This window comes from Ambystoma mexicanum, chromosome 2q, assembly GCF_040938575.1.
Source record: "Ambystoma mexicanum isolate Mex_15411 chromosome 2q, UKY_AmexF1_1, whole genome shotgun sequence".
NCBI lineage: Eukaryota > Metazoa > Chordata > Amphibia > Caudata > Ambystomatidae > Ambystoma > Ambystoma mexicanum.
Genome location: NC_090924.1, coordinates 729,611,166 through 729,626,441, shown reverse-complemented (window position 1 = coordinate 729,626,441; position 15,276 = coordinate 729,611,166). Strand labels below are relative to the sequence as shown.

The window sequence follows — 15,276 nt, the reverse complement described above, 5'->3', positions numbered from 1 at the left end:
TCTACTTCCAAGGTGGTCAATTTGTAGAAGGTGAAGGTATTATCGTGCGCATCTAGTGAGGCCTTAGGCATAGGGGTATTGGGAGAGTGCTGAAGTTTCAACGTCTCTTTTTTTGCTGAATTTTGTTTTGGAGAATATCAATTGTATTAGCTAGCGCATGTTGGATGTCTGTACACCAAGATTCATCTTTAGTGCAGATGTCCGGTGGGGCTATTGGGGACTCTAATTCTTTAAGTATAGAGAAGAGTTCTTTCATACTAGAGTTGGACTTGGTAATACGCTCATCATAGGAGTTGCGTTTTGCCAGGCAAATTTCCTTCTTGTAATGTGAGGAAAGTGAGGTTACTTTTGCTTTGTTCTCACTGGAGGGGCAGCATCTCCAATTAGATTAACTTTTTCTTTTTAGGGTGCGAAGGTCTTTGAGTTGTGGTGTAAACCATTTGTTTAAGTGGGCCATGGGTTTGCTGGGTCTGAGTTTAAGAGGGGCGATTTTGTTCAGGGAGGTGAGCATAATGTTATTGAATTCTTGAACTAGGATGCTAGGGTCAAGATTGTCTGATAGTGCATTAAGGGTGGGCAGGATGGCAGGGATAATTCTCTCTACTGTAATACTTTTTTTATTTCTAGTTAGGCATGGAGGCGCTGGTGGAGGAGCTAATGGAGTGGGTCTTGTGGTGGATAGGTGGAAGGACACCAGAGAGTGGTCTGTCCATAGAAGCGGCAGGATGGAGGAGATGGTCACTGTGCAGTTGTAATCCGCTATCCAGTCCAGTATTCTCCCTTTTTGGTGGGTAGGTTTGTTGACTTTTTGGGAGAGACCTAGTGCATTTATTATGTTGACTATCTTTGTGGCGTTTTTGTCCGTTTGGTCATTAAAACCTAGGTTGAAGTCCCCTAATAGGAGTATTTGTGAGGAGGGTTTGAGGTTGCTAGTAAGTATGTTCTGCAAGTCCTCCTCGAAGGTGCCAAGAGGACCAGGTGGTCTGTATATTAGATGAATGGTGAGTGTTTGTGAGTTGTTTTTCTGGAATTTGGCTGAGAGAACTTCACATGATTGTGACAAATGAATAGCCACTGGTCTTAGGCAAATACATATTCTAGAGATGATGGCGATACCGCCTCCTCGGGCGCTGTCGCGGTCTTGTCTTGCTATAGTGTAGCCATCAGGGATAGCTAGCATGAGTGAGGGACCTGCTGCATTATGGAGCCAGGTTTCTGTAATTGCCAGGAAGTCTAGATTACCTTCTGTAATTATGTCTGCAATGTCAGTGGCGTGGGCAACGAGCAATGTTACATTGAGCAGCGCTCCTTTGAGGGCGGGGGCCTCATCTGCTGTGTTGGATAATGTAGATTTGTCGGGGTTCTTATCACATGATTTACTTTTGTGATTATTGGTCTGTAAGATATTGTATTTGAAGTGGACCTTTGCGGAGATGGATTTGAAGGACAGGGTGTCAGATTAACCTTGATGTTAGTTTTAGGGTTGGTAGTCGGGCGGGCTCTTCTCAGGGGTTCATGTAGTTTAGATAGTCTGGCGCGGAGTCTGGCGTTTCTGATAGACGTGGCGCAGGGTAGGGAAGTGAAGGTGGTTGTCGCAGGGGCCCAGTTATGTGGAGGTTGACTTGTAGTGCCTATGTTCGTTGCTGTGTTAGTAGAGGTGGGCATTCTGGAGACTAAAGTAAGTGCAAGCGGGAGCTGAGCAAAGTATGCCTGGCTTATGAGGTCGATGTACCTGGTAGCGGTTATTATGCAGAGTAGTAATGATAAGGTTAACATTTTTGCAGTAGCGGTGTCAGAGTATGTGTCAGCACATGGAATCGCCTAGGTAGGGTGCTGCATTAGTTGAGCATTTGTGAATTAAGCATATTCGATGATGTGCGGATTCAGTTTAACTAATTGTTTACTGGAATAGGCAGATTCGACTGGGCTAGGAGTCGGCAAAATAGGCAGAGGCACATTAGCTAAATATGCATAGTAATAGGCAGATTCGGCTGGGCTAGGAGTTGGCAAAATAGGCAGAGTCACATTAGCTAAATATGCATAGTAATAGGCAGATTGGATTGGGATAGGAGTTGGCAAAATAGGCAGAGTCACATTAGCTAAATATGCATAGTAATAGGCAGATTCGACTGGGCTAGGAGTTGGCAAAATAGGCAGATATAATAGAGGGATTTATATTAAGTGAGAACTTTGGATATCATGATTGTATACGTGAGAGGCTTAGCATTAGGTGCGGGCTTCAATCGGTGCAGACGCAACTGTGTGTAATGCTAGCAAAAACATTTCAACATACGTGTAATAGTCGGCGGCGTAACGTGACGCATTGAGCATTGGCAGTCATGACCACAGAGCAACTGAGACCACGTTTAGAGAGTGCATTAAGGGCTGCATCAATGGATAATGGGCATACGGAGTACACATTAACTGGAACGTATACACCTCACTGACTTTCTTAATACAAAGCTCTGGGGGCATATGAACAGAGGCTCTCTGTATATTGCGGGCGGTCAAGGTTGTATGGTTAACAAGTCTGAGTGTAGCGTTCAGGATGAGGCTGGGGACTTTGACAGTACCTGTTTTCCTCGAGTTTTGCGGGCAGATTAGACCAGAGTTCTTGGCTGACGGCTCGGCGGGCTTGGCAGGCTGTGGACAGGCTCGGACAGGAGTAGCCTTTGTCTCCCGGCCTTCGTCTGACCGGCAGCGCCTACCAGCTACTGCTGATTGGCTTAAGCTGGGAGATGGCCAATAAGCTGTGCGGTGCCTCTGTAGCCGGAAATCACTCGGCTCAGGCCATGGTGGCGGCCATCTTCGGATGAGTTTTCCCTCGTGGTGAGGGATGGCAAAAAGCACAACGGTGCTTCAGACAGGGTGAAGCCGTGTCGGAGGGGCGCTTTGTGGCAGCAGCAGGATTAAGTGAGATTAGTGCTTACTGCCTGCACTTTCTCTTCCTGCTCGAACAGCCTTGGGGAGATGCCTGTGAATTGCAGTGGAGGCAGAGGGGGTCCACCTGGATGCGGGGGGAGGTGGTAGGGGCAGCCCTTCTCCAGCAGGGTGGTGCGAGCTCCGGCTCCCAACACCAGCTATTACGAGATGCTGCAAATACAAATTGAGAACCCATGCTAATAATCGTGGTGCCACCAGAAGGAGAAAATAGGCCAACAGGATCTATTCTTCAAGACTCAAGTCTTACTAGATACCCTTCCTGTCTCTCATTATAACCTACAACCTTGGGACCGAATCATTCTCAAAGTTCAACCGGCTTTCTCTTTCATTAGACCCAGCGCCTTGAATCCCCCTCCCCCTGAACCCGAGTAGTCAGTTTTCATCAGTGGCGAGACCCTCTGGGTTACAAACCAGTTTATCCCTGTCCACTTCTTCGGCAGACTCAGAATCGGAGGACTCAGAAGATTTTGAGACCTTGTCTGAAGGGATCGAGAGTTGTTTTTTCTCTTATTCAGACACCTCGTGGGAAACCGTTACACCTTCGGAAGAAATGGCTGATCTAACCAATATCATTGCCCAACTAGCGGCCCACCAGATACCCGCCGAAAACAGACTCCAAGAAAATTTAACCGAACTCATTGAGTTGAAGGCAGGACCTTCCCTACTCCAGGGCGTACTTCAACCCTATCTTGAAGGGAACGATTTGGAATGTTTTTTTCTAAACTACAAACGCTTAGCTGACCAATTGGGTTGGGAAGCGAACCTAAAAACATGAAGGAAAGCTCTTTGAAAAGAGTAGGGCAAACCTGCAATTTTTATCGGCAGAAATTACGAGCCATCAGTTTAAACCTGGGAGAAACCCCTTTAGAAGTGGGCGAACCAATTAAAAGCACTGTAGCCCTATGGACTAGTAATAAGACTCTAGATGAACTGACGGAAAAGATGACTCCTTGCCCCCTTTTTTGCAAAATGCCGTCCTTCAATTAAATCGACCTACTCTAACCATGACCATTGAGAGAGCGCAAAACCACTCGGATGTGGCTAAACATTTTACCTAGCCCATCACTGGTAGGATCGAAGAGATCATAAAGCCATCCATCGACCTCAACCCCAAGGAATAGAAAAACCAGGGGGATCATACCCAAGGAAGGGCTACAGAGAGAAAGAATAGAAATCAGGAAAATTGACCTTAAACCAAAAGAGGAAAGTAGAAATAAAAGGAAGTAAACCAGCCACTCTGGTCTGTTTTTCCTGTAGAGAAATCTGACATCTAGCTAGACACTTTCCCAAGAACATAAAGGAGGAAGACGAGGAAGAGTTTGAAACCTTTAGTATCTGTTTATGTCAAACCCCTGCCGAGTTCATATTTGAAAAGGTTTGGGTAAATGGGAAACGGGTACGGGCCCTAATCGACTCCAGTAGTAAACAGACTGCTAAACGGGCCGATTTAGTTACCACAAAATACCAAGATCACACGGCCTGCTCTGAGTGACTTGTGTACATGGAGACAACGAGGTATACCCAAAAATTCCAGTAAGCATTGAAATCAGGGGTGAATCCTGTGAAATACCATTAGCCATCAGTCCAGGGCTCCCTGGGACAAGATTTTCCCATCTTCGCTAAACTCTTACACAAGCCTCCGCCTCAGTTAGGAGATTTTCTACCCCAGAGATCTTGGCAAGAAACCTGCATATCCTGAAACCTGCCTGTATGAGATTGGGAAAATCTAGAACCTACAGAATCCAAAATAATGCCCGACACCCAGTTTATAGGTTATTGCAAAGAGAGTGATACAACCACGAACACTCTACCTGCGAAACCCAATCGGTGGAATATGCGAGAGTATCCTCTCGCCTTGACTTTTCAACATCTACCCTGCACCTCTTGCTCACCTGACCTCCTCCTTTGCCTCATTTCCCCAGTGTTACGCAGACGACACACAGCTATTCTTCCCGCTCCCCTCCTCCTTCTGTCTGCTATTCAGTCCTGGTGTACCTCCAACAATCTGGGTCTTAATGCCTGTAAGACTGAGATTCTTCCTATCGGGACACCTGTTTCCCATCTCCCTCCTGCACACTGGCCACCCTCTATGGGCTCTCCTCTCTCCCCTTCCACTAAAGCTGGAAACCTCTGTGTCATCTTCGACTCCCCTCCCTCCTTTATTCCTCACATCTTGGACCCTGTCAAGAAGGCCCACTTTCAATTTCACCTACTTGGAGGCATTCTCCCTTTCCTCACCTTAATGTCTCTATAGCTCTGGTCCTTTCCAGGATGGACTACTGCAACAGACTCTACCTCAACCTGTCTCTTTCTTCCTTCCTCCCTCTTCAACTAATCCAGAATAGGGCTGCGAGACTTATCCTTGGCCTCAAGCCCAGGCACTGTATCTTTCCAGCCCTAAAATCTCCCCACTGTTTCCCGGTTGTTGCAAGGATCAAATTCAAGACCCTTTGCATCAACCACAAGGCTATCTGGGCCCTGACCACGCTATCTGCAGCTCTCTTACTAAATACTCTCCTTTCAGATCCCTTCAATCTTCTGGCTCCAATTCTCTGCTGATCAAATGCTTCTCCAAGCAGAAAGCTGGGGGCAGATCTCTCTCCTTGTCTCGTTGGCTGGCTCCCTCCTCTGGAACAGTCTCCCTCTCTCTTGTCTTGAACCAGACCACCTCAAGTTCCGCAAACAACTCAAGACTTTTCTCTTCTCCGCCTCCTTTCCTCTCTCCCTCCACTGCTAAACATCCCCACAGCCACTGAGATTGGTGGCCTGGCCCCCCAGGAGTCCAATAGGGTCCTGGCCATCTGCCCAATCACCTCCAGTACCTCCTTCCTGCACTATCCTCTCGACCAACCAATACACTGCTCTCAGGTGGTTTGCATCAGCCCTGCGCTTACCTGTTTGGTAGACCTCTATCATTGCCTAGGACATCTTCTCCCATGCACTTTCCTATTAAATCCCTAACAGGCACCTTGGCACTCATCCCCCCCCCCCAACCCCCCTCCTCCCCCTGCCACTCCCCGGGGACCCTATAGCACTTAGACCCCTTGCCCTCTCCCCCCTCACTTTTTCACTGCACTTGCAAGTTCCAAATGTCACAAGGCTTAGTAGTCAAAACAAGAAGGTTAGTTCCCAACTGAACTATTCAAAAACCTGATATTGGGTAAAGTTATTTGATCATACAATAAATTAAGCCGCAGGTAGCTGTGGGCTAAGTCAAAGCAAATTAATGCGACATGCAATGAATATTCAATAATCAAACTATGATATCTGTATTCTTTTCTAGAGAAATTAATTGTCCATGGAGTAGAAGTGTTCAGTAACTCATACAAAAACTACATAGAACAGATACAAAATTAATAAGAGAAATTTACAAAGTGCTTATTCTCGTCTGCAACATAATACCGAATAATATAAACATGGAAGAAAAAAGGGGAACACATTTTCCCACATCAATTGCATATGTAGAAATCAATTACTGTGTAGATTTAATTACTGTGTAGCTTATTCCCTACCATAGATAAGGTACAGAAATAAATATGAAGAACATCCCCCATCCAACTCCTAATTGAGAGAATAAGGTAGTTATTTGGGGGTTCAGATGTTAAAGGCCAGAATTTTATTTGTGTATTCGCTGCCTAAAGACGCATCCCAGGTCTACGTCCCAATAAGTGACATCATGCGCCCTGTTTATACCAGAAGTGCCTGATGTTGGGTATGGACGTTTCGGCTTGTAGGTAAGTGTGCCGCCTTCTTCAGGACCCCAGGGGAATTGGAGCATGTATTTTGTCCAGGGAAGATACTGCCAAATGGATTGGGTAGGGAGGCCTTCCTGTTCAATAAAGGTCCACTAAGGGCACGAAAACCATAGGGAGGTTGAAAATGATTGGCCGATCAATAATTTCTACAGTTTGTCCAGACGGTCCTGAATGTCCATATGGTTAGGCTGGTATATCTCTGGACTAACGGAGGCAATTTGCGCCCGGGTTGAGGCAGGGCTCCGAGATGGCGACCCTGTGTGTAGAGGTGGTGTTAGGTAGCAGCAGTGTAGTTAGTCCAATAAATGGAATACACGCCCATATAAATGATCCAATTAATGGAGCGTGACTTGTAGGAGAAAGAAATCCTCCTGACGTGGGACGCCAAGAAGAGGCTCTTGCCGGAGTCGCGTAGAATCCGCTGTGGGCTACAAGCTTCAGCCCTAGTAGGACACTGTTCGTTTTATTATTCATCCATTGCCATTTGTTTATTGTTCCCTTGCTCCCTTTGCCTTTAACTTATGGCGATTTGAAAGACTCTTCTTGTTGTATAAATATCCAATAAATAAAATAATTCTGAAGTCCCTCCCTGCTGTGACCCCCTATCTCCCTCATCCGTGTTTTTGATCTTCCGAACACCTCCAATGTCCAACATGTTAAACTTGAGTCCATCCTCTGTAACCACTCCCCTTCACAACCAATCCATGCACAGTCATCGCAGCTCTCACAACCTCTTCTTCCTCGCTTGAGCTCCAAGCTCTACTCACGCTTCCATTCCTTAATCGCTCTCCATTGCCACATCCTGCCTGTTTGCTCTCTGCCCCCATCCACTCCCCTTTGCCTACCCCATTATTAATCACAAATTAAACCTAACTCGGGGCCTCTACCTAGCCAGGACTCCTCCTGCCCCCCGACCTCCCCAGACTAACTCTTCACACCCCACCACAGTCACTCTGTTGAGCAGGTCTTTGTACACTTACCCCTCCCTTTGAGCAAAACAAAAGGGGCGATGGCTGGAAGGTTTAGAACTAATCTTAAACCTCTGGTAAATGCTCTGGGCTACCCTCCGCACCATTGTTTTTCAGCCTGCCAAGCCATTACAGAAAGTGAAAAGACCATATGCAAATCATGCTTGGTCCCATCCAAAAAGGGGTAGTCCAGACCAAACTGCTAGGTCACATCCCTTTTACATGAGACCGCAAGCAACCCCAGACATGTCTCAGCCTAATTGGGTGTCATTAGTGAGATGTAGGTAGCTCTGGTCTCTGGGCCCATCAAGTTTGGGACCCACATCTGGGCAGACCAATCCCATCTCAGTACATAGAGCACCCAATATTGCCATGTACGCGCAAACATTCCACCGAAATTGATTACATTATTCTGAGAAAATGTATGAGGCCTCGACCCTGGCATTGCACCATAGGGGATAGTTCACTCTCCAACCATGGCCGGTGTTCTGTTGTCTTTCACAGGAGGATAAAAAGCCCTGTGATGAAGTACCTCTGCCTGATCAGGTTGATGGATGGTGGAGTCAGCAAGGAGGCTAGGAGCAGCCACTAGCTAAGTGATTTTCGGACCGGGCAGTATTAGGTGGCTCCCAAGACTGCCTCCACCTTGCCACATGCAGAAGGCAGGGACTTGTCACAGTGAGACCATAGCTACCCCAGCTCATTTAAGAGAATTGAGGAATAGTTTTCTTGCAGAGATGGCAGTGCCTGTACCCTCGGCTCCACTCACACAGGTGCAGGAACCACTCCTAATTTTACTAAAAGAAAGAGGGGCACCGGATCTATGACAGGCTATCCCAGAGACAGACAGTCAGTCCCTCTACTAGCAACATAAAGAGCAAGAGGGAGTACGGAACTCCAATACGGTGGATATGGTTTCTGAAGCTCAGGTCCAGCAGAAACTAGAGACCAAGTCATCCCCAGGAAATTGACTCCTAGCCAAGTTCTTTATACCGAACCAGCATGCCTGATTTCCCTTTACCTAGGGAGAGGCTAGAAGGCAGGGCCAGGTTTTGTTAGACAGAAGGGGAACCACTTGGGGGAGAAGGTACGTACCAGCAAATCCAAAGTACCACACAAGGGCTATAAGCCATTCCTAGATGTGCAGCCCAGCAGCTAGCTACTCCTCGTGTCGTCTATCAAACATGAGTCCCATTACACCAGAGGGAGGTTAGAAGGACGGGACAACACCTCATAATAATACAAGGACTCAGTTTCTGGTGGAGCCAGCAGGAATAGCTCATTTGGTGCCCACTGTAGAGGGGGAGGGGAGCAGCTGGAGAAGGAGCAGAAGATTGGAGGTGAGAACCGGGCGGCTAGGGTAAATGACCCAGTGGGCTGTGAGGAGGATGACCCAGGATATTTGGGGAAAGGAAAGCACAGAAGGTGGCAGAGGTAGTGGAGAACCTTAGTGGCTATGAGCCAAGTGCTGAAAGGGTTCAAGAAGGTGGCAGAGTGGAAAGAGAAGTTTTGTAAGAGACGGTATCAGGTGCTGACCTTACCGTGCTCCTCTGGGTCCATCGAGAATGTGTAAAGGTAAGGCTGATAACTGTTTATAGCCATTGTGTCACCCCTCAGTTAATATACATAAAGGGGACACCAGGTGATCAATTAGTTGTCTGAAGGCAGGGAAAACCCCCCTGAAGGATGGTGAAAAAACCTGAGTAGTGTGGTATCCAAGTAGTCACAAATTGGTATCCGCATAGGATGAGGAGCTCTGAATGGCTGAGGAAGGTAGTAGCAGCACGAGAGTATCCAATGAAAAAAGAACCCTTCTTGAAGGGGAAAAGACAGAGACACGGACGGAACACAACTAAAGGCCAGGAAGAAAGGACTGGAGAACAGCAGAAGGAAGAGCAGGAGTGCTGAGCCAAAAGTGCAAGGTAAGCGAAGGCGGTAGAAGGTAGACCCAGGTACAAACAAAGAAAACCATGTCAAATCGGGCACAGTTCTCAACACCATTGCAATGTGGTGTCTGACTGTTCCGGATGGACTATGAATGCCGGGAGTCTGCGTGCATCTGAACAGTAGACCGATGCAAGACATTTATCCGTGCTTGGTGACATACAGTGCAGCAGCATGTTACAGTCCCCGTCTCCTCAACGGAAAGACCTTCCCACGCTCCCAAAAGGAGTGCTCCCTGAGAAAGAGAATAGATATCTGGTGCGATGAAATATTGATAAGTGATGGGGGGAAACTGGGGATAAACAAATGTAAAGTGGAGCGGTTGGAGGAGGGGTTTTAGAAGTGTGTTTTTGGAGTCTGACCGAATTCAGAGATTGTTGGAGATGGTCTCAACACCAGATCACTCAGAAGGAGCCAAGATAAAAGGATGAGCCAGGAAAGTCGGAATATTGAGAAGAATTGTAGGGGCACTAACCCAAGACGGAGTGCTCTGATCACGATCTGATAAATTGTTTCAAGAACCATAAGCCGTCCTGCTGAGACTTTCATTGCTGAAAGTGTTACAAATGGCACAAATAATACTCCAAATCCCAAAGATGGTTGAAGGGTTTTTTTATTCAACGCTTAAGCACGGCCCTATGGCTGTCCAACTCTCTTTTGCCCTGATGTAGTGTTTCAACCTTAAACCCAGGCGTCCATATTCCCCAGGTTGGTGGTTAGAGAATATTGATCCCTACTGTCTAATTTTTAGATACTTGGTCGTGGTAGCCTAAAGACTCCCTGAAGTGCTTCCTAGACTCGCCATACAGTATCCGTTGTTTAGTGTCTACCAGAGAAGTGTGGATGTGCCTTTAAACACTTTGCCCGAATAGGCCTTTCTCCACGTGTGCCTGTCGTTCCACTCCCTTTCTTTTTGCTCTACTCTCCTTTCTCTACTCCCAACTTCAACTTTCACTCCTTCTTTTTCCCTGCGTCACTCCTCCTCTGACCCTTGTATGTCTCTCAATACGTCTACTACTGCTTCCACCCTTGATGTTGCTACTTCTGCCTGCACGCTACCATTCCCACCTCCACACTACTCCTCCCTCCTCCACAATTCTCCTCCCTCCTCCACACTAGTACTCCACTCTACTACTCCCTCCTCCACACAAAATCTACAACTCCACTGTTCTGTTTGAACGCTTCTTGTGAGGCGCGCAGAGCATTGTAGCTCTCTAGTGGCTGCATATACATATTTTAAAGTGTTTGGGAGGGTTAACATTTTTTTTTTTAAATGTGTGTATTGTATTTTTAAAACCAGTCTTAATTGCATTTTAATTTTGGGAACTAAGTGCAGATGTGAACCGCGACTCTTAACAGTGTAATTATTTTGCCTGCACTTTGCATGCAGCCCTTTTAGCAGGCATCCATACGAAGCTTGAACTCCATTTCACAGGATGGCCTATGTCGGTCACCCGTGTGACAGCATCGTGTGGCGCTGCAGGCCTACTAAACTGGCCCGCATCAGCGCTAACACAAAAACCCTGTTTAAGCCTGTTTAAGCCTGTTTAAGCCTGTTTGGCGTGGACCACTGGGCCCTGATCCAGAGTAAAACTGTGGAGGGAAAGGAGGAAAGCTAGTATTGAAGCCATACATTTTCTTTCTGGAAGGTTTAAGAAAGCTATGATATGTGGGCCATGTGATACAAGTCGGGTATTTGGACTTGAAAAACCCGGGAAGAAAAATAAATGGGAACTGATATGTTTGACAACTTTTACTATAAAGGCAGCACTGTTAAATACAAGATCTGCAGTATGTCATTCCTATGAAATTCTAGCTTTTTTTGAGGAAAATAATGTGGATATCTCTTTGTAACCGAAACCTGGTTTACAGATACATCAAAGGCCATGTTTCATGAGTTAGTACCAGAGGGGTTTAGTATCCAATTCATTAACCGTACCATAAGGAGAGGTGGAGGGATAGCTATATTCTGCAGCGCTTACATAAAAATGTCACATTTGGAGACACTGGACTGAGGAGAGTCGACACAGATTGTCCATCTCTCATTCTGGATATTCACCATCACATTCTGTAAAAATACTGTTAGGATACCGTCCCCCAGAACCAGCTAAACTATTCTTAGATCATTGGATTTTTTTCTTTCCTCAACTGGAAGTAAACGAAAGGAATTCCTTTGTCTTGGGTCAAGATTTGATGCCATTAGGGATGGAGCCAACACATCTGCAGGAACATTGTCTGGACTTGCTCTTATTAAGGGGCTCAAGTATTTCCTTGATTAATACAGTGCCAATTTGTTGGTTGGATCATTTTGCTAGGATGTATCTGTTGCAACATAATAAGGTGAATCATCCTTGGTCTGCTATGGGTGCATCAATGTACCGGTGTACTAAAGACCGGGATAAAATGCTTGGGGTGATATTAAAACAAACACTAGATGATATTGACCAATCAGTCGGCTGCAACCCTTTTTCTATGAAAGGAGCAGAAGCAATGGGTTATTTGTGTGGGAGAATGGCCCCCTTTAAAGTCTGTAAACGAAAAAATGTCCAAACCCTGACCAAGCCAAGTTGAGCCAAGTTTGTAAAAAATGGAGAGCCCAGGAACATAAATGGAGAAAGAAACCGCTCGCTGTTGAGAGCAGTTAGTGTAAAAAGTGCACTGAAAAACGATAAAGTGGCAATTTGTGGAGCTAAAGCTGATTTTCTGCACAAAACAATTCTTGGTGCAGGAAATCAGTCAAGAGACTTATTCTCGGTTATCTCTAATTTCTGCCATTCAACATGTGCTTCAAATTCTTCTGAAGCATCCCTAGTACAGGCTAACGCCTTCAATGTATTCTTTCAACAGAAAATTGAGGGCATCCAGGAACAAATCCGTATCACTCAAGTGTCAGTAGATGGGGCAGACAATCAGTTGGACCCTAGCAAGCGGGTAGAGAATAACACTGACCAGGCTGAGTACTTTGACTTTTCACCGGTTTCAGATGAAACCATCCAGGTCATGCTGGGAGTGTTAAAATCTACCAATTACGCCTTTTTACCCCTACCAGCACGGGTGGCCAAACGATATGCAACAGAGACTACATCTTACATGACCTAGCTGGTGAACAAGTCTCTGGCCTCTCGGTCAGTCCCGGTAGAGCTAATAAAAAAATCAATGGTTACATCGTTACATCGTTACTGAAAAAATCTAACCTGGTTCCAAAGAACTACCATGTGTGAAGGCATCATGAATGAGACACAGACAACGCACTGAAAGTTTGGGCTACAAACATTTATTTAAAATAATAAAGTTGGAAAAAGGCCCAACTTGCCCTATGGTAAGGTAGGAGTCACCTACCTAAATAAAACTAGGGATATTCTGTGTCTGGAAGTTGAAAGCAAGTGTCTGTCTGTGTCCAAAACCTATACTTTCCATCACATGTATTTGTATACAATGTGTAGGGATGTCAGCCTCAAAACAAGTGTTCAAATAAATGTTCAGAGCTTCGTCCAACTCTTGGTCAAAAGGTTTCCCTTCCCCAAAGTTCAAATAGTTCATAGTACCAAAAAGGGGTTTTCTTCCCCAACCTTTCAAGTCTTCCAACAGTTTCAACATAATTCCTTGGGATTCTTCCCAGCTCTTTTGTATTGGTTATCTTTCACCAATTTCATAAAGTTCAATTCTTTACTTTCAAATCATGCAAGGTTTCCTTTTAGAATCCATCACAAGCTTCTTTGTAGTGCTTTAATTGGCGTTTTCATAAAGGGGTGCACTGGGTCTAGGCACAATGGTCCACCCATTACAGGTCATGCAACCGACACACCTTGCTCCTTCATAGGTACGTTGCCACTTTCTCCTCTCTACCGTGGTGTTTGGCTTACATTCTTTCCACAACTTTATAATACTTTACCATTGCTTGTTTTGCTTCCATTCGCTTGTTGCACTTTCACATACTCCCAAGGTTGTTGCCAATGCTTGTTCTCTCAAACTGCTCAGTTCCTTTATGGCTTTTAACAATTCTAGTTCTCTCCAGCTGCTCAGTTCCTTTAACTCTTGTGCTTCCACAAAACAGCTTTCATTCATAAAGGTATTAAACCGTGCTTGCTTTCATTCACATCGATATTAAAAGTTAGTGTTTGCTTTCCTTTAAATCGGTATTCAAGATACTTGTTTTCATCAAATTGTTTACTTTCATTTAAATCGGTATTGAAGATACTTACAAGTCTTACATGCTGGCCTGCCGTCCCGGTGTCCCCATTTTTTAGGCTGACTAACTGGTGGGTGCTTACGGCGTTCCGGCGAGGCTGTTGGCTCCAGCTCAACAGCGGCTCTCCGTGGCTCTGCTCCCACCAATGATGCGTCTCCCGCTGCTCGGGCCTCACTCAGCAGCTTCTCCTGCTCACAACGGTTCCTTTTCCATACACTACCACCCGCCTCCGGCTTTCTTAACCATGCTTCCCACTGCATACACTCTGCATCGTCACTGGTTCCTCGAGCACTCCGTCTGCATGCCGGCTATCTGGAGAGGCCTGCTATCGTCCCACAGTCCGGATTGCTGCTTCCACAGCTGCCTCCTTGTTCTTCAATATTACTGCTTTTAAACCTCCTGCCAGGCTGATTGGTCAAAAAAAGACTAGACTGTTCATTGCCAGTAGTGGAGTTCTGTAGTACGCTTGATTGCCTCCTCCTCGTCCCAGTATATAACTGGTGTGTTTTAGGGAATGATTTACAGGGAAAATAGGGAAGGGATGGCAACAGCCTATAAAGTCCTGGGGGACATTCATTGGACTCATGGTGAAAGGGAAATGGGGAATTCCATGTCTCACCGAAGGGTGCCTCATCCGCACGCGCCAGGCCTCCTCCACCCAGATGATCCTCCCTTGCAGATCTACCCACAGGGTTAGGATCCGATAGCAACCGACTTTCCTTGGCAGGAGGATATATTGGGGAAAGACATGAGGATGCACTCAGATTCCTCACACCTAACTATCGGACAGTAGCAGGACTTCCTGCCCCGGTAACATACTGGAGAAGGTAGTTACTACCCAGTTACAGGAGTTCGTGGAAAAAGGGTGGATCGTAGATTCCCCTACAATCTGGTTTTTACCGATTAGTTGGGACGGAGTCAGTATGGGACGATCTTCTCAAGTCAGCAGATCAAGGGGATTTAACTCTGTTGCTCATGCTGGATCTCTCAGCCGCTTTTTATACGGTGGATCACTCTATCTTGATTGAGCGACTGAGTACGATCAGAAGAGTGTCAATGAAGGCCATAGCTCGCTTTGAGTCTTTCTTATCAGGAAATCAACACCAGGTTAATTTGGCTGGATGGGTTTCTGATCCTTTGGAACAGACCTGTGGAGTGCCCCATGGTTCCTCCCTTTCCCCCTGTTGTTTAATTTATATCTACGCTCACCGATGGACACATTGCGGAAACAAAGTGTATTTTTTCAGTCATACCTGGATGATACACAGATATAAGTTAACCTAGGTAATGTGGAAGAGCCCTTACGTAGAGTGAAGGATTGTCTGGAGGAGGTCAGTAGCTGAATGTTGGCTAACTGGCTCCAGCTTAATGCCAAGAAAACCCAGGTGGTATCCAGAAACATCTCTTGGAGGCAATGTACTGCCCCCAGACACCTCACGCTTTGAGAATGGAGCTCCCACTAGTTAACAAGATCAAA

At 46.1% G+C, this 15,276-nt stretch overlaps 1 protein-coding gene across 7 annotated transcripts in view; it reads left to right on the top strand.

Annotated features, from left to right (window-relative positions):
* CNPY1 (canopy FGF signaling regulator 1) overlaps positions 1-15,276 on the top strand; it is a 514,332-nt gene that overhangs the window by 60,563 nt on the left and 438,493 nt on the right. The gene's annotated exons all lie outside the window — the stretch shown is intronic.